Raw genomic sequence first — 19,107 nt, 5'->3', positions numbered from 1 at the left:
GGAATGCCTTCCCTGCCTCCTGTACATTGTCCTTGACTCTGGAGAGGTTGGAGCTGTGCTCCCGTGCTTTGCATTCTGAAACGGAACTGAAACTTGAGTGTGAGCAGTGTTTTGCATTATGAGCCCATGTCTCCTTTTCCTCCCTGCCTCTGGAGGGGACGCTCTGGGGAGTCCCAACTGGGCCTGACCTCTGGGGAAATTTCTCAAAGCAGAGGGAACAAGAACCCCTCCATCACGAAGCTGGTTCTGAAACTGGCGGCCCAGGAGCCAAGTTCTATTCTGAGCAGCTCACTCCTCCTGGTGAAAGGGCTAGAAAAGCATTTGTCACTGCTGGGGGGTGGGGCGGAGCGCTGGAGGAAGCGTGCTGCTGACTTTCGCAGCAGGCAGAGATCAGACACTACCTGGCTAAAATAGTAACTGCTGAAAGTGACAATGACATAATCCATGCGTGCAGACTCTGGTGGGGGGGGGTGTCACATTCTGGGTTCTCCAGCCCTGCTCTGGACCTGGCTCAGGACCTCCCTGACGATGATTTTACACCCTGCCCAGCTCCCAGACCAAAACCTAAGTATTCTTGAGAATTTGGGTTCCTGTTCATTAATTTAAGTGCTATGTATTCACTGGATTCGTTAAAAATATGCCTTCATGTGTCCATTGTTTTCATCATTGTAGTTTTCAGGATGCCCATTAGATCCTTATCAATACATGCACAATCGGTGAACATGCCAGTCAGGCCAATAAAGGCCAACCTCAAACCTGTGATCTTCAAGTCAAGTGGGGAAGCTGGCCTCCCACCCAGACTGTGACATGAGGGCTTAGGAGATGTGTGAGTCTTAGACGTGTCAGGCTGTCAGCAATGCAGCCCTTCCCTCTCTCCTAGCGACCCTTGAAATAAAGGCAAATGTAAGTGTGCTGATCCCCAAGCATCATAAAATGAGGTATGGGGACCTTGGGGTGATGGGTGACTGTCTCCCTGCTAAACAGCCACCACAGGAGGATGCACTACTGGTTCCCAACACAGCATGAAAGAGTCCTTCCAAACAAAAACAAAGACAAAAACAAAAACAAAAACAACATTCTTTCACTCACCATGACAAGCAAGTTTGCAAATTTCTAAATACGTCCCCCATTTCTGGATTATCAAAGCTCCAGAAATGTACCTAGCTACAAAAGCAAATATTATCCTACACAAAATGGAAATGACTCCTTGAGAAAGAAAGAAAAATGTCAAATATCAAACCAGAAACCATCTAAAACTGGAGAGACAGAAGTGAGTGTAGTTTGCCTTTCTAGAGAGAAAACCAGTGGGGTTCCCAGGGCAGGAAGCAGCCTGGTCGCGGCACCTTTGGGTTGCGAGGGACCCGAAACCAAAGGCTGACACCCGGACGGCAAGGGCACTGATGGAGGTGAAGCTGAGGCTCTAGAAGCAAAAGGAAGAGCAGGGCACTGGTTCAAGCCACGGGGAATCTGTGAGTGACGATCTGGGAAGTGAGAGGGGACTCACAGCTGCGGGCAGAATTAAGTGGCTAGAAGCTCCCAAGGGAAGCTGTTCCCAGCTCACTCTCCACTTCTGTGGCACTTTTCAAAGCCCTGCCTAGACACTTGGACAAAGAGATGAGAAGGCTTAGAAATGAGGGTGCAGCTCCTCCCCCGCCTTTTAGCTCTCCAAAGCCTTGGCTCTCCGCCTCCGTGCCGCCCCTGACCGTGGGCAGGCTCAGCTCTCAGCTTCCTTTGATTCATAGATGGCTGCCTTGCCAATAACCCTTTATAGAAGTCAAGAGGAACTCAACACCCAGCTCCCGGCTTGCAGGGGCGTAGGGTTTCTTTAAAGAAGGAAATGATTGTATTGACTTAATTTGGAAGCCCCCGAATTTCGTTTGCCCTTCATTTGAAAGCTGGGTTTTCTCTCCCACTTTCTTCCCCAAGCCAAGAAACAGATCCTTTGCTGGAAAGCGCCACTCACAGAAGGAGCATATGGCCACTGTGGCAGTCACTTGCAGAGGGGAGGGGTGGATAGAAAATGCTTTGCCAACATTTCAGTAACACCCGAGGTTAGTGGCTCATCAGTGAGATAACATGCCTACGTCAGAGATGGAAAACACTGAACAGACCTGGACACACAGAGGGTTATTAATTGACAGAGGCTTAGGGCACAGGTAGGTGGAAAGGGGGTCCCGCACTCTCATTCCCCACCAGCAAACCCCACGCTCCCTGTCATGTCAATAAGGTGTCCTTTCAGACTGAAAGGTCTTTGCTATGTCTCTTTACGTGGATCCTTTTCCAGCCACATGCCCTGCAGTCCTCTCAGCTGGCCCTGCTGCAATCTTCAGTCAGCATCTGCCACGTGGGAACACAAGCGGAGGACTTGATTCTTAAACCAAGGACCTCAGTTAACTACCTTGATTTGTTTCCAGAAATTGGAACAATTAATTGGATGGTTATAAAGGTAGAGGGAAGTTTTGTTATTGTTAGCAGATTATATGGAATATGATAAAATTCTAAATCATAAAGCAGAACCCCCTGGATTTCCGTTTCATGTAGTGGTGACATGGCATTAAAGGAGCTCTCTTTCCAGGTGGGCATTTCCTCACTGCTTACAGGGCAGCTTGAACAGTCTCATCCTGAACTTTCTCCAGATAGCACAGAGCCGAGCCAGAGCTCAGAGATAAAAAGAGCACCTTCTAACTCAGACTCAGAAGCTTGCCTTTTAAACAATGAAATATAAGACCCGTTGAGTAAATCACTCAACTTTAGTTTGAAATAGCCTCCCCAAGTTTGAAGTGTGAGAGACTATGTTCAACATTCAAAACAGAATGATCTCTGAGATTAAGAAGTTAAAGATTTTGATAGCAGTGGAGTCATTTGTCCCCCCTAAGAGTGAGTGGGTGGGTTGAGACGTGGCCTGTTGATCTGTCGGATGCCAGGAAGAAAGATGGCACGACAGTGCGTTGGGCTCATCCTCTCCAACAAGTGCCCGCAAGGTGCCCGCGAGAACATTGCCCTTTCTTCCTAGTGTCCAGCTCGAGGCGACTTGAAAATACAACTTTCAAGGTTGGGAAGCTTTTAATATTTTTTTGTTTAAGGATTTGAGCAACAGTAGAATCACACTCGTGATATGCTAGAGCTTGCCAGCCAGGGTCATGCAGTCTTCTGGGGGCTGAGGATGTGGAAAGACAAGCACTAAAGGCCTAAATTACAGGAAAGATCTCTTAGGATCCTGCAGACAGGGCACTCAGTGATGAGAAGAAAAGGGAAATAAATGCACCCATATTAGTCAGTGATGAATGGCTGGTTTCATAACATTCCTCTGCCACCTAGTGGCATTAGAGCCTAAACTTACGTCCTACAGAACTGTGCTAGGAGTTCCTATGGCAGGAAGTACGACCCTGCGAGACTTTTATAAAGATCTTGATGTTTTCCTCAAACACGTTTCAAAAAACCCCCCATGAGGCTCATCAGAGAGAAGATCAAGGAGAACTGACTTCCGGTCTGTGCTGGTGCGTTGAGGGATGACCTGAGACCAGTTTTCCATGGACACTGCCCATGGATCACTTTTAGCAGGTGACAGCTTGTTGCTTCATAATGACATGATCCACAGCACAAAAACCACACACACGCACGCACGCACGCACACACGCACGCACTCCTGCTGTATGTATTCACCACTGGAGACAAGGGGTTCCACAATCACTCCATGACTGTGCCTTTCCCGTTTGTACTGCTTTTGGAATTCTTTATAACGAGAAGGCCACGTCCTCAATTACATCATGCTGTTTGCAGTCCTTTGCCTCGTGCCTGTCGCCTTGCACTATTCTCAAGCCTGGAAGAGCCACGTTCAATGCCAGTGTTCTGAGCTCTACCATCGCAATAGCTAACATGTATTCAGTGCTCACTCTATGTGACAGAACACATAATGTGCTCTGCGCTCATTATCTCATTTGACTCTCACAACAATACTACAAGGAAAGCACCTACTCTTCACCACCACTTTGCATATGTGGAAACGAAGGCACAAGAAGGTCAAGCAGTTTGGTCAAGTGATCAAACCCAAGTGGTCTGATTCCGCAATGTCCACGCTAACCATTACAGCACAGCTTCTTTCAAGTTCCTATCCTATCCCCGCTGTTGGATTTTCTGATGGTCCAAAATTTCTTTTATCTAATTTTTCAGGCTGGCCTAATTGATTGACTAATAGTCCAAGCTCATCACCACATATGAATATAAGGTCTCTCAGCATAAAACAAACCCAGCCTTATTCCAGGAGGTGATTGTTAGATTTTGCATTGCATATCACCTTATGTCAGTGGCTTCTCAGCACAAAAGCAGGGGCCTGGAAGTGAACAGCACATGTGAAAGGCTTGTAGCACATTCCAGACAAGCAAACCTTTGTTAAGATTTCCCAGAACCATTCCAGGGGAAGAGCGTGTCCATGGTAGATGGTGTAAAGAAGTGAAATGAGCCCAGATCCACCAGATTCAAATTCAGACACTGAGACCTTGTATGCAATCAAATGAATTTGGAATCTTTCTTAATTACTAAAACTTTTTTTAAAAATAAAACTAAAAAAAGAAAAAAGAAATAAACACTGAAACTTAAAATCCTAAGCAAAATGTGACAGCATTAAAAAATAGCTCAATTTACAAATTTTCAAGTGAGCATAGCATGATCTTTTAATGATTTGACATGAACAAAATCATTTGGTTTTGTGCCTTTCAACTTTTAAATTCACTTGCAATTTTATGTCTAAGTGTTTCTAACTCTGTTAGATGTTCTTGTTTTCCCAGGGTGCTCCTCAAGTCATTTTAAATTAGTTTTAATTTAAAGAAAAGTACACTCTGCTGAGGATAGAATAATGAGAATGGTGAACATTAAAAATACTAAGGGATACATATACCAGAAAAAAATGTAGTCATGTCGGTTGAGGTGTTTAATTTTTTTCAATTTTCCATTTTAATGATTATATACCAGCAGGCAGTAATTGGTTGCACCTGTATGATTAATTGTATAGATCCCTACTTGAATATTTCTTTGTATCTTCTATGAATCTTTCAGAGCAGACATTTGATTCACATCATTAATTGGATTAGAATATAAATGTCAATAAGCCAGCAATTGTACTTGGCCTTGAAATCTCAGGTCTCTTTGGACAATACTTTTTTTTTTTTTTTTTTCCTTATATAATGGCATTTAACATGGCAAACCATACTCCTTTCTCACCCTGTGAATGTGGAAACTCAGAGAGCTTTTTCTTTGGCTCTTGGTAAGTCAATCAACCAAAGTAGTTAATGCAAAAATCTTTTATATTTTACTAAAATTTTTTAGCAACATTTCTGCCAAGGGAGCTTTTCACCACAGGAAATAAAATTGTCTCAAATATAGAAATATATTTATAAGTAGAGATATATTTTAAAATCTAATTTGAAGCAGTCCCAAGACAATGTTGTTTTCTACTACATATGAAAAATCAATGGCAAAGCTCTGATCCCTTTCAGTGAAAATGTGGCTGACCATCAAAGGGCATTCCACTGCCAGGGCACTTCCTGGTCTTTGCTGATGCCAGTCTCTACTCCCATATCCTGCTAGCTAATAAACTGGCAAAGGGCCGAAAGCTTTCCCAGAGACACTGGCAAGCAGTACATGCCGCTTTTGTATATTATAATAATCCAGGCATGGTGTATTCTTTTTCAGGGACCTGCAGAGTAAATTGTATCATGGGCTGCACAAATTAATCTGAACTACCCAGGGAAAATGTGCCCTGTACAGAGATCTATTGGGATATCGTTTATATGCCTCTGTTAATTTTTCTTTGGCCACTGTGTAATTTGGTCTTGCCAGAGCTCAGACAAATAGTAGTTCAGAGACCACTGAATAATTTATAACTCATTTTGTTTACACAGTCAGTGGTGATTGTGCATTCTCCTTGTGCCTGGGCTGTGTTAGGGGCAAGGATCCTGGTGACTATGAATTTGCTGTCCTGGCTCAGAGCATAAACCCTAAGGTCAGATGGCCTGGGTGTAAATTCTGAGTCTGCTGTTGCCTAGCTGGGTGACCTCAAGCACGTTGCTTTATCTTTCTGGGCTGGTTCATCTCTAAAATAGGTTTTTTTGCAAGTATCAAATGAGTTAATATAAATCATCTCAAATAGTACCTGATGTATAGTAAACATCTGCTATTTTCATGAATACAGCAATAGATTAGCACCACTGGAGAAGAGAAATTGCCTCAGCCCTTAGTAAGTCATCAAAAAAGATAGGTAAATATGTTCTCAATCCCTTCGAAATGCCCATCGGTAGATGACTGGATTAAGAAACTGTGGTATATTATACAATGGAGTATTATGCAGCCATAAAGAAGAAAGAAATCTTGCCATTGGCAACAACATGGATGGACCTAGAGAACATTATGTTACGTGAAATAAGTCAGACAGAGAAAGACAAATACCATATTATCCCACTTACATGCGGAATCTAAAGAAAAGAATAAGTGAATGAACTAATCAGAAACAGTTTTGGAGACATAGAGGAAAAACTGAGGGTTGCTAGATGGGCGGGGGGTGGGAATAAGGGGGAAGGTGAGGGATTTAGAAAATAGTTGGTAACCACAAGATGGCCACAGGGTTTTGAAAATTAATTTGGGGAACATAATCAATAATGTAAAGATTCTGTAGGGTATCCGATGGACACGTGTCCCATTTGGGAGACCATCTCAGGGATGATGTAGATGCCTGATCTCTGTACTGTGCACCTGAAGCTGAACCATAATGAATGACAACTATATATATATGTATGTATATGGTTACAGGAAGCAGAGTACAGCATTAGGAATAGAGACAGTGGAAATGTAATGGCTCTGTGCTATGTCAGACGGATAATGGATGGGGGAGGGGGGATCACACAGTGTGAGGGATATAAATGATAAACATCTAAGTATTACTTTGTCTTGTGCACCAGAAACTAATAAAATTCAAAAAAAAAAAAGATAGGTGAAGTGTGAAATTGCTTCTTGCCTACTGTTCGGGAGGCATTGCTTTGCTAAGATTGTGGAGATGCAAATCAAAACCAAGATGAGCTATCACCTCACACCTATTAGAATGACTAATATCAAAAGTGCAATAGGTAACAAATGTAGGGAAGGATGGAGAAACGGGAACTATTGTACATTGTTGGTGAGAATGTAAATTGGTGTAGCCATTATGGAAAACTATGGAAGTTCCTCAAAAAATTAAAAATATTTACTGATTTTATATATTTATATATTTACTGATTTTATCAAAATGTACCTGTTCAAGGTCACCATCAATACCACTGACACTCTGATCTCACGTGAGTCTCTTAGAGGAACCCGTGTGTCCTGGTGTAATGCACCCAACTGAATTGGCCACAGTCTGTTCTGTCTGGTAGCAGATGTCTTCTCAAAGTGCCTTGTTCTGTTTTACTCCACTCTGTGCCATTTCTTTGAAACGCAACACTTGCTAAACACCATAATTTCTTATAACATGGTCTCCGCTGAACTCATTTGCCTTCTGGGATTTACCTGAATTCTCATCATTTCCCATCATGGTCCTTGAAGTCACTATGAGACGAAAGGAACCTCTGAGGCAGGTTGTGAGTCTCTTCCTCCTGCTGTGTAACCTGGTGACCAGGTTGAATCCCTTATTGCTCCGTACGTCCCAGCCACATTGTTGTCATCTTGTTTGTGACCTGATTTACATTCTGTCTTCATTTGTCCTCATTCCCATTCCCAAATATATGCCACTTAAATTGCAGAAAAACACTGAGCCTTTAGAGCTTACAACGTCTTGGTACACCCATTAGTCACTGAAAGCAGCTCTAGGAAGCACTGCTTGGCATAGGATGATGATACGTTTGCCAACTCAATTAAAAGAAACCAATTCCTCTCTTGAAGGCAAAATATTTCAAAGGAATTTCTCAAATTATTTTGAAGTCATCCTTAATCTGAAGTTACTTGCTCAGGCTAATCTTTTCATCTTTATTTAAAATGTTTGCTGCTGTTATTCCCAGCACCTGGAACATGTGCTCAGTAAATACTGGTTGAATGAATTGAAGTACAGGAGGCATGATTTTAAACATAAGGTTGTTTGGAGAAGAGATGGAAAATTATATCAAGAGTTTCTGATATGAAGAGGATTCACTAAAGTATATCTGGAGTAGAATTTACTCATTCATTCATTCATTCATTCATTCATATTTATTCATTTAATAAACACATTTACAATAGTACTTAATATTTGCCAAGCACTGCTATAAGTGATTCACACAGAGTAACTAATTTAGCTCATATTTCCTCTCTTACAGGGCTGAATAATCAGACATTAAAAATGGAAGTGAAGTTTGAAAAACAGGAGCTGTATAGAGTTCTATGGGTATAAGAAATGTGTAACTGATCATTTATTTCATAGTAATAACAACATATTACAGGCTTACTCATTCTAGCAGACCCCATGCTATGTGCTTTATATAATAAACCCTTTTCATCCTCACAACAAACTTATGTTTTAGCAGATATGAAAACTGAGGCTCAGAGAGGGTAGCTATAGGTCTCAAGTTCAACATCACAATGTTAAGAATTTGAATCCAGATATATATGATTTCAAAGCTTTTCATACTTGAAAATCATCTTGTTCCCTTATTTACTTTCTGCCCTCTTTCTCTTCACTCCCTTCCTAACTAGATTGTAAGCTCTACCCATTGGCAGAGAGAGCCTGTTCTTTCACTGGAGTATCCCTGTGTCTAGATCAGTGCCAGACATTTGGTAGGCACTTGAGACATACTTGTTCTGTCAATGAATAAACAAATGGACTCCAGAATCTTTGCCCTGATACCACATTTCCATCAAAGTAACATATAACTATTTCCAGATTTATTTTTCTAACTTAAATTTTTATTAGTTAAAGCATATATTTGAAGTTACAGACCTCCTTCAGACTTTTTAGGAACCAGTCGTGTTGAAAGAGTACAGGCTTTTTGAGAAGACATACAAATGGCCAACAGGTATATGAAAAAGTGCTCAACAGCAGTGATCATGGGGAGATGCAAATCAAAACCAAGATGAGCTATCACCTCACACCTATTAGAATGGCTAATATCAAAAGTGCAAAAGGTAACAAATGTAGGGAAGGATGGAGAAAAGGGAACTATTGTACATTGTTGGTGGGAATGTAAATTGGTGTAGCCATTATGGAAAACTATGGAAGTTCCTCAAAAAATTAAAAATACAGTTACCATATGATCCAGCAACCCCACTTCTGGATACATACCCCCAAAAAATAAAATCGGGATCCCATGTTCACTGCAGCATTATTCTCAAAGCCAAGATAAAGAAATAACCTAAATATCCATCAACAGACAAATGGGTACATATTCAAAACAGAAAGAAAACCTTCCATTTGCAAAAACATGGATGAACCTGGAGGACATTGTGCTAAGTGAAATAAGCCAGAAAGATAAATACTGTATGGAGTACTTATATGTGGAAACTCAAATGGTCAAACTCACAAAAGCAGAGAGAAGAATGGTGGTTACCAGGGGTAGGGGGAAATTTAGGAGATGGTGGTCAAAGGATACAAAATTTCAGTGATGCAAGATGAATGAGTTCTGATAAGACTGGTCATGTACAGCATAGCAACAATGGTTAATAAGTATTATACACTTGAAATTTGCTAAGAGGATAGATCTTAAATTAAATGGTCACCACACACACACACACACACACACACACACACACACTACAATGGTTAACTATATAGAGGTGGTAAGTTATTTAGCTTGATCTTTTCACAATGTATACATATATCAATATATCAAGTCGTGTACCTTAAATATATATAATTTTTATATGCCAAATACATCTCAATAAAGTTGTTTAAAATAATAAAATTGATAGTTGAACATTAAAAAAAGGAACATGGGGTTTGAAGATAAGCCAACCTGGAATCAAGTCCTGTGTTGTCTTCACCTGTTATAAGGCTTGAGTGGGTCCCTGAACCTAGTGGGATTGCTGCCTATTTGCTGGGGCCCCAGATCAATCTAAGTCCTCTTGACCTGGCAACTCTTAGCTCTCTGGAGATACTGCTCATATCTCCCCAGAGTCTTCTCTTTCCAGACAAGAAAAAGCTAAAGGAGTTCATCACCACCAAACCAGTATTACAAGGAATCTTAGAGAGACTTCCTTAAGATGGAAAAAAAATTAAAAATATGAATAATAAAATGACAATAACTACATACCTATCAACAATTACTTTCAATGTAAATGGATTAAATACTCCAATCAAAAGATAGGGAGGTTGAATGGATAAGGAAACAAGACCCTTATATATGCTGCCTACAAGTGACTCACTTCAGATCAAAAGACACACACAGACTGAAAGTAAAGGGATGAAAAAAGATATTTCATTAAAATGGAAACAAAAAGCTAAAGCAGCAATACTTATACCAGACAAAATAAACTTTAAAACAAAGTCTACAACAAGAGACAAATAAGGACCTAGTAATCCCACTTCTGGGTATTTATCCAAAGAAACCCAAAATGCTACTTCGAGGGGATGTGCTCATCCATTTAGTCACTGCAGCATTATTTACAGTAGCCAAGCTATAAAGGCAACCTGAAAGGTGTCCCTGAATGGATGAATAGACAAAGACGAGGTGGTACATATATACAATGGAATATTACTCAGCCATAAAAAAAGAATGAAATCTTGCCATCTGGGACAACACGGATGGACCTAAAGTGTATTGTACTGAGTGTAGTAAGTCAGACAGTGAAAGACAAATGCCATATGATTTCACTTATAAGCAGCATCTAAAGAATAAACAAACGAAACAGAAATGCACTCATAGAGAACAATTTGATGGTTGCCAGGTGGGAGGGGATTGGAGGTGGGTGAAAAATGGGAAGGGATTAAGAAGTACAAACTGGAGAAGAGAATGATCCAAGATGGCGGAGTAGACACACACTGTGCTTGCCTCATTCCATGAACACATCAAAATTACAAGTAAGTTGTAGAACAATCAACTTGGAGAACCATCTGAAGTCTTGCCAAACAGAAGTCCTATAACTGAAATATAAAGAAGCCACATTGAAACTGATAGGAGGGGTGGAGCCTCAGAACAGGCCCCAAAGATCCCTGTGGTGATTGAGAACCCAGAGGGATATCTCGGCCACATAGGTTCCCCACAGAGGAGCAAGGGACCCCAGCCTCACACCAGGATCCCCAGCTCGGAGATTCCGACCATTCCGGTGGCACAGAAGGCTGTGGGAAATCCAGACATCCTCTTAAACGGCCCACACATAGACTCGCTCGCAGGCACTCACCTTGGGCTCCAGTGGAGGAATGGTGACTCGGAGAACCTCAGAGACATATGGGGGGAAGACTGAGGAATGTGGCTTTGGGGTGTGAGCTGGAAGATAGTTGTCATTTTCCCTGTGTGGGGTCCAGCTTCCATGCAGCTGGCAGGTGGGCACCATCTTTCTTGTGTGGAGCTCTCCCCCTACGCTTACGACTAAATCTAAATCTGATTGGCCTGGTGAGCTCCACAGCTCTACCCTGTTGACTCATTGACTGCCTCACCCACCTCCGTAAACAGGAGGCTTTATCAGCAGCTGAACCTTACTGGAGCCAGCAACCAGCAGCAGGTGGCAGCAGGTCTCAGTGTGTCCTGGTTTTTTGCAGAGCTATCCTGGTATTGGTGGCAGCCGTTTTCAGTTCAAAGCATGGCCTCTCCCACATGCCTCCAGGAAGAGTACAGGCAGCGACCAACCGTCGATTGCTTTGTAGCTCCTAACAGATAGTTTCTAACCAATCACAGGAAGTGGCTGACCTGGGCCTGCACCAGAGCCCTTCCCAAGAGGCCCCAGAACCAACATAATTGGAGGTTGGCTTCAGACCACCCACTGCACAAGAGAATGGGGTTGGGTTGAAAATAAGTGGTAAGTGCACAAGGCACTTTCATTCTTCTACTGTATTTATCTTTATAATACAGCAGCTGCTCCCACCATTTCACCTTCAGCCATGGGATTAGGCTGCAGGTGTCCTCTAGGCAGCTGTCTGAAACTATGCAAAGGTCTGACGGTAGAATCTGGTTATAGGCTTCTCAGGGGATGCTCCTCAAATGAATGTTGCTCATTTTTGGCAACACACATCACCTCTACGTCATTCCAAACTTAATCTCCTTCAAGAGAATGAGACAATTGAACAATTGGATCTTTTCCGATAATCAACATATACGTATACATACTATTTCCACACACACACCCCTTCCTTTTACTATGCACTTCTATGGTGACAGGCACTTGATTCTTAAAATTTTAGAAGTTAATTCTAGTGAATTCAGTTCATACTCATTAAAAAAATGTATTAGAAACAGGAGAATATAAAGTAAAATAGGAAAGTACACCGCTCCTCAGGGGGAACCGCTGTTGAATCTGATATGGATCTGTCCAGAACATTTTCTTACATAGACACATGGATATACACGTAACAGTAGTTTTTCACTTTGTTGTTAAGGTTATTCTATTGAAGCAACAATTTTTACACTACACATATATATGCATTCTTTAACATTTTTGATAATAATGGTGTTTTTTTAAATAGAAGTACCCTTTTATTTATGGAAGTTTTAGCTTATATGTCCAAATCTCAGAACTTTGAGGTTTACAAAGTTCTTTTTCATGTATTATCCTGTTTAGTCCTCAGAATAGCTCTGCAAGGTTTCACCATCCCCATTTGACAGATAAGAAAACTGAAACTCAAACAGGTAAAGTGATGTGCCCATGGTTTCAGTCACTGGAGGGCTGGGGTCGTCCGAGCCCACAGCCAGAGCACTTTGTAGCCCACAGTGTTCTCTGTTTGCCTTAGACGTAGGTGGAGTGAGAAAGGGAGACTCTGTAACGGTCCACCAATGTCGCAGCATAGCAACGTATATCCACCGGAAGTTCAGAAGCTTAAGGAACGCCTATCCATTGCCCAGACTGTCAAGAAAATTATAATATCTTCTATCAACTAACTGTGAGTCCCCCACCAAACCTTTACTGAGGTAAGAGAGAACCAAATGCCTGCTTTCATCTCTGTTCTTTTCTGGCTGCAGTTAAGAAGAGTTTAGTCCAAAGAGAATCAGAAAGAGGAAGAAAAGCACCAAGTCTCCAGCTTAGCATCTGTTAGATCACGTGTACTCACAACACACATCTTCTTTAAAATATTGGTCTTTTTTGTTTAAACAATATTAGTGCAAAGGACAATAATGTAAGTGTGACTTTAAGCCACTCCTGAGGTGTTAGAATTTTCACTATTGAGAGGCAGCAGAGGTTAGTGACAGGCACCCCCAGATTGGGTTCCAGTGCCAGTTTGACAAGCCCTGGGCAGGAAGAGCCTGGGAATGACTTTGTGCCTCTTTCCTACCTCGTGGGGTTGCCTGAGCCTCACTTAGAGCAGTTAATTCGGATTTACGCCCTGTCCTTGCCTTGATGTTTATCTTTTCAATCGGTGTTCCTATCACTCTTAAAATCCGAAAGCAATACAGTACCCATGTTTGATTTCTGACCAGGCTAGCTCCTAAATGCTCCTTTACTTTTTAAGTAAATATAGCAGTGGGTAAACTCCTAAAACACATACTAGCACCTCACAGGACAAACCATGTCCATTCCATCTATGTAGCTACTTTTCTTATGCTGAGTGAGAACAAGTGTCCAGGACACCATAGAACGCCTTTGAACTTCATTCTGAGATGGAACGTGTAGACAGCTGTACCAGGAAGTGAGAAGCCTGGCCCCTGAGCTAAAATATCCATCATTGCAGACTTCACCTTTACTTGGACTTGGTCCTTATCCCATTCCACCTACTCTACAAATTGATAAGGTCTCTGCTTTTCATTTTCACAGCCTACAATTCTCTATGCCACATATTTATCTGTTAATGAGCATCTAAAACAGAGGTCAGTCTAGAAAAACATTTCCATATACTGAGTATCTGTTACCTAAAATAGACCGGCTTCTTAAAAAAATCTTTCCTAGAAGTCAACTTTAAATTACACAATACAATACACGAATATACTTAGAAACTGGAACAGCCCTGTAACCACTTTCCAAAACTCTCTACCCGTTACCCCTTACCCCAACACATGTTCATATAAGGTAACCTTGACAGGACTTTAGTGTTTCTCTCCAAAACCCCCTCCTTTTTAAAAAAAAATATTTATGTACACATATATTAAGCTGGCGCATCTCTAGTTTGACTTATGATTCCAAAAAGACATGAAGTGACACCAGAAATTGCCATGGAACACCCTGTGTAACAGCCACATTATACCGTGGCATACAGCACAGGCAAACCCCTATGAGATAGAGCATTTCCGCCATCAAAACTGGAATTTGACAAATGTGACAAGGAATCCTGAACTTTCTTTCCTCTTTCATCTCTTCCTCACTTGACTGACCTGGTACTAAAAGCACATTTAAGCAGGATGATGAATTGAAGGTTGGAAACCCAGAGATAGCCAAACCAGCTCTGGACAGGTCGTGCTCTGGTTGTTGTTTGGGGTGTACGTTGTGTGTGTTAGGATGGGGTCGGGGGATGGCGGTGTGGGCAGAGACAGACGGAAAGATGGTCTGCTCTATACCAAACTTGTTGCTGCCATGGGCATGGCACCAGACCTGCAGCTAGTGTGTGATCTCTAAAACCACCAGCAATCTTTGTGCTTTCCAGCTTAGACTTTGACATACAAGTTACTCGGATCAACTATGTCAACTTCAGAACCTCTTTGTGAGATCATGAGATGGGATCACCTGTTTCCCAGAAGGCACCTGGGACTTGAGCACGTGGAATCCCATTCCACCACAGAGCTCGGCCTCCAGGACTGCACGTCAACTTTTTTTGAACGTTGGTGCCTTGGAGCTTGGAAAGCATTTAACCACATAAAAGTAGAGAAAGGTAATAAATCAAGCGCACAAAGCCTTTTTTACCCATAATTTTTGACTAGACTTAAGTATACACTATTTAAAATACGTTTTCTATGAAAAAGTGAGCTCAGAATTCCAGTTAGGATACCAGGAACAGACTTTCTAGCCTGCTAGTCCCAGCTGGGTCTCCACCCTTGCCCCAGATTATCATAAAAAACAAAACTCAAAATCTAGGAAGAAGCTAGTTCAGAGCCCAAAGCAGCACACTCCTTGAGCAGGGACTCCTGGAGACCTGGTTTTTTGGGGAAATGGGATCTACTGGAGCTCTCGGGTAGGAGCAGAACTGACACTGAAAGTTTCTTCTGTGGTGGGCAGAAACACAGCTCAAGACTTACCAGCAAGGAAGGCAGGGGTGGTGGGCATTTGGGATGTCTTCCCTAGACAGAGTTCATCAAGAACCTGCCTAACAAATAATAGATAGGATGGCAGGTTTAACATTTCTTGGGACAAGCTGAAATCACTTTATATGCACATTCCTTCCTGGCCTTGGGCCTTGAATGAGTTATTAAAAACAAAAACTACAGAGTGAAACGGATGACATGAAAAGCCATTCTAGTATTTATTTCCCAAGTTAACGTTACCAGAAGTTGACTATGAACAAGCTGTTATTTCAGTGGGTTCTAAGCTTTCAATAGAACGACTTTTGCATGTGGTTAAATGGTAGGGCTTCCTCTCTTTAACAGCCTATCCCTTTTTTGGGAGTGCAGTTAGGGCAGATAGTCTGAAGGGGAAAAAAGCAAGGCCTTTGTGCAATCAAAAAAGTTTTTAAAAAGGCTGAAAATTCCTCAGAAACAGAATATTTCTTAAATATGTGCTTCTTTTAAAAAATGAGAATCAAGTCTCTTACATGTGACTTAGGAATTAATAGGGCGTCTCTGTGAGGGCAGGGGAATGAAGTCTGGTCACACTGCTCTCAGAATCCTTAAAACGGCATTAGTAGTTGGTTAAACAGAGGCATCTTTCCCAAGTTGTTAGTCCTGAGAAATGTGTACTCATTCTACTTTCAGTGATGGAAGCAGATTTTATTAAGGAAAAAAAAAAAGACTTGCCTGTAAGATTTTTGGAATGGTTTTTCCAGTCTCATGACTTCGCACTGGTAAGAACCACAAGCCAAAATCCCTTTCCCAAACTCACCCTTCACCTCATATATATTCCCTTCTTCTGCAAACAAATACACAGGCTACCAAAAACAGACTATTAAGGATGTCAGGAAAGCTTCCTCTATTCTACTGATTTTTACCTTTATTCCAAGGATCCTGATTTCAGGGAATCTTTCCAATAGTGAACTCATTAAGAAAAGTGGTGTAAGTTAAGTATATCAGAACTCTTAGAGAAAAGGAAAACAACTCATCGTGATTTGAAATATCCATCACACACATTAACTTTATGAAATGAATGCCATTTCAATCTGTTTATTGAACATATTAGATCTTTATTATTAAAGCCAGATAATTTGGCCAAGTAAATTCCATAGTTTTGTGGAAAATCTAAATATATCACTGGCTCAAGTTCATTGAGAAATTTTCACATAGGTATGTGAAAATTTGCCTTTTGTGCAAGGCCAAATCTTGCCATCAATAATTTAAACAAAAATTTAAAATACAACCTGGCATTCAACTTAATCTGCTTACTATTGTTCACTGACTTCTAATAATTAATAGAATAAAGACAAACATGGAAAGCAAAAATTTCTAGTCTGGTTTAAAAAAGAAATTCAAGCAATTTGAATCAGCTTTGCCAAAAGTCTGGAGAAGCAGTCTGTTTAGGAAGTGGTGTATGTAAATAAATAATCAAAGATGACATTCAAATACAACTTGGTCAACAGGCATTACCTATTTAATAAGTACAATATATACATAGAATTCTCTTGAAAAGCTTCATTTTATACAGAAACATATTTACAAAATGAACAGTGTAATCAAATTAAAGATTATCTGTACAATGCACATATATATATATCTATATATATATGAACTTTAGAAGATAAACAAGTTTCATCATCGTAATCAAAATGGACAGCCATATTACATTTTAAAAAAGGATTCCATTCCAGAAGAAAAATACATCTGTAATATACAATTATATTTTTCATTTATTTTCCTGACAATTCTTGATGTTTGGATACTTTTTCAATTATTTTCTCTTGTTCAGCCTTGAAAATTTTTCAGGTTTCTAGTGCCACCAACTGGTGTTAAAAATGAACAATCTTAGTGTCAAAATAATTGTAAAAGATTATTGAAAAATAGGTTACTGGAATCAACATTCAGAAGGCAAATTAACCATATTGAATAACAATATGATTGATAAAACAAATATTTTCACCAAGGTAGCATATATAACATTTACAGTATTAATGGTGTGTAATGTGTTTTTTTTCCTTCTACCAGTAAATCTTGGTCTACATTTATATGTAAAAATCTTTAGAAAATATACTGCAAAACAAAGTTTGGAAATGCATGTGACAACATGATTGATCTTTACGAACATCAAATAGGCATACATTTCATAATTTACTAAAATGGCAAAAATCCAATGCCATTTTACAGTCTTTGGATTTTTTTCCTTTTTCTTAAGGAACAATTAAATATCAAACTGTGACAAAAGTATGGAAATGTGCATAACCACCAAGAAAACAGTAATTTGCTCTCAGTATACGTCAGTAAGGATTCATTTCCCAAAGCTTCATGCCAGAGTCAGATTTCTGGGTCACCCTATGAGCTGCCGAGGCTCAAAGAGCACCCCCTACTTCTTCCCATATAGTTTTACTAGATCATAAGCTCCTTGAGGACAGAAACTGCTGTCTGGTCTGTTCACTAATATAATCACAATATCCAGTATGGTGCCTGGCACTAGGTTTTCAATAAATGTGTTTATTAAATGAATAGATAACATGTTGGTAGCCTGATAAAATTTAATTTCAAAATAAATTGCTTTAAATGGTTATGGAGATAGAAAGTTAAAAAGAAAACACCAAAGTTCAAACTCATTCTGCCCACACCCACTATTTCAATCTTTAAAACTTAACAGGCTGAAGTTTGAAGTGGTATGAAAAAAATGGGAGTCACAGTAAGTATTCACTTTAAAATTGAAACCTTGTGAAGTGTATACGTATATACACAGAAAAAAATCATTTCCTGCTCAAAGAAACCAAAATAGTGCTAACTAACCACAACGACCTGTGAGGTGTGTAATTTATAATGAACAGGTAGAACACATTTCCCCCCAGATCTCAGGTTTATCCAGACCATTTTTCTTTTCCACACACCCCATTCTTCTCTCCATATATTCAATATAGGAAGGGTAAAAGGCCCTCTAAATCCTTACATCAGGAGCTGTTTGTGAATCAGTACAGGGATAGAAATATGTAGATTTTTGTACATTATTTTGCTCAGGTCCATATAAAAAAAATGATACAGTAGAAACTAAAGAACAAAAGGAAAATAAATCATTTTCTTCAAAAGTTTTTCATAGTTTCTTACATTTTGGAGGGGGAAAAGTATGTCAAAATATGGCTTATAATAGCTTTCTTCTAAAATTATTCTACAATTAAACTTCTCCAAATGAATGGTGGCACAAATGTCAATATTGGAATGTTTCAATTTTATATGTACTAAATGTATATATATTTTAAAAGGGTATAGACATAGGACACTGTAGAACTGATCACTATTTTGTCTCCATTAACACATTTTGTGTCTCAGAAGAAAAAACAAATGGTGTAGTGTATGAATCTGTATCATGTAAGAAGCTATAAACATTTAGTTATGTTGGCTACTCTAAATAGTCTTAAGGAGTATGTCTAGAAACCAATAGGAAAATAATTCAATTTGATTGCACTTATACCCTCTATTTTTCTTTATTTTGATAAATTACTATTGGTAAAAAGAACAAGACAGATTATGGTACGACTAATACTTTTTATAGCTATTTTAAAAATAAAACGTTTTTAAACTTATATTGCCATTTTGAAGTAAAAAGATTTTGTTTTTGGATGATAAGATGTAACTCAATACATAGGAAAAATAAGATACTACACTGAATCGTCTAATCCTTAGAGTAAACGATCATTCTAAACAATGATGATAAAAAATGTTAAATTAAAACACATTAAGGGGATAGTGCTACCATGAGCCCAGC

Source organism: Rhinolophus sinicus, linkage group LG07 (genome assembly GCF_036562045.2).
Source record: "Rhinolophus sinicus isolate RSC01 linkage group LG07, ASM3656204v1, whole genome shotgun sequence".
Lineage (NCBI taxonomy): Eukaryota > Metazoa > Chordata > Mammalia > Chiroptera > Rhinolophidae > Rhinolophus > Rhinolophus sinicus.
The sequence above is the reverse complement of the archived record's forward strand: the minus strand, read 5'-3'. Positions refer to the sequence as shown.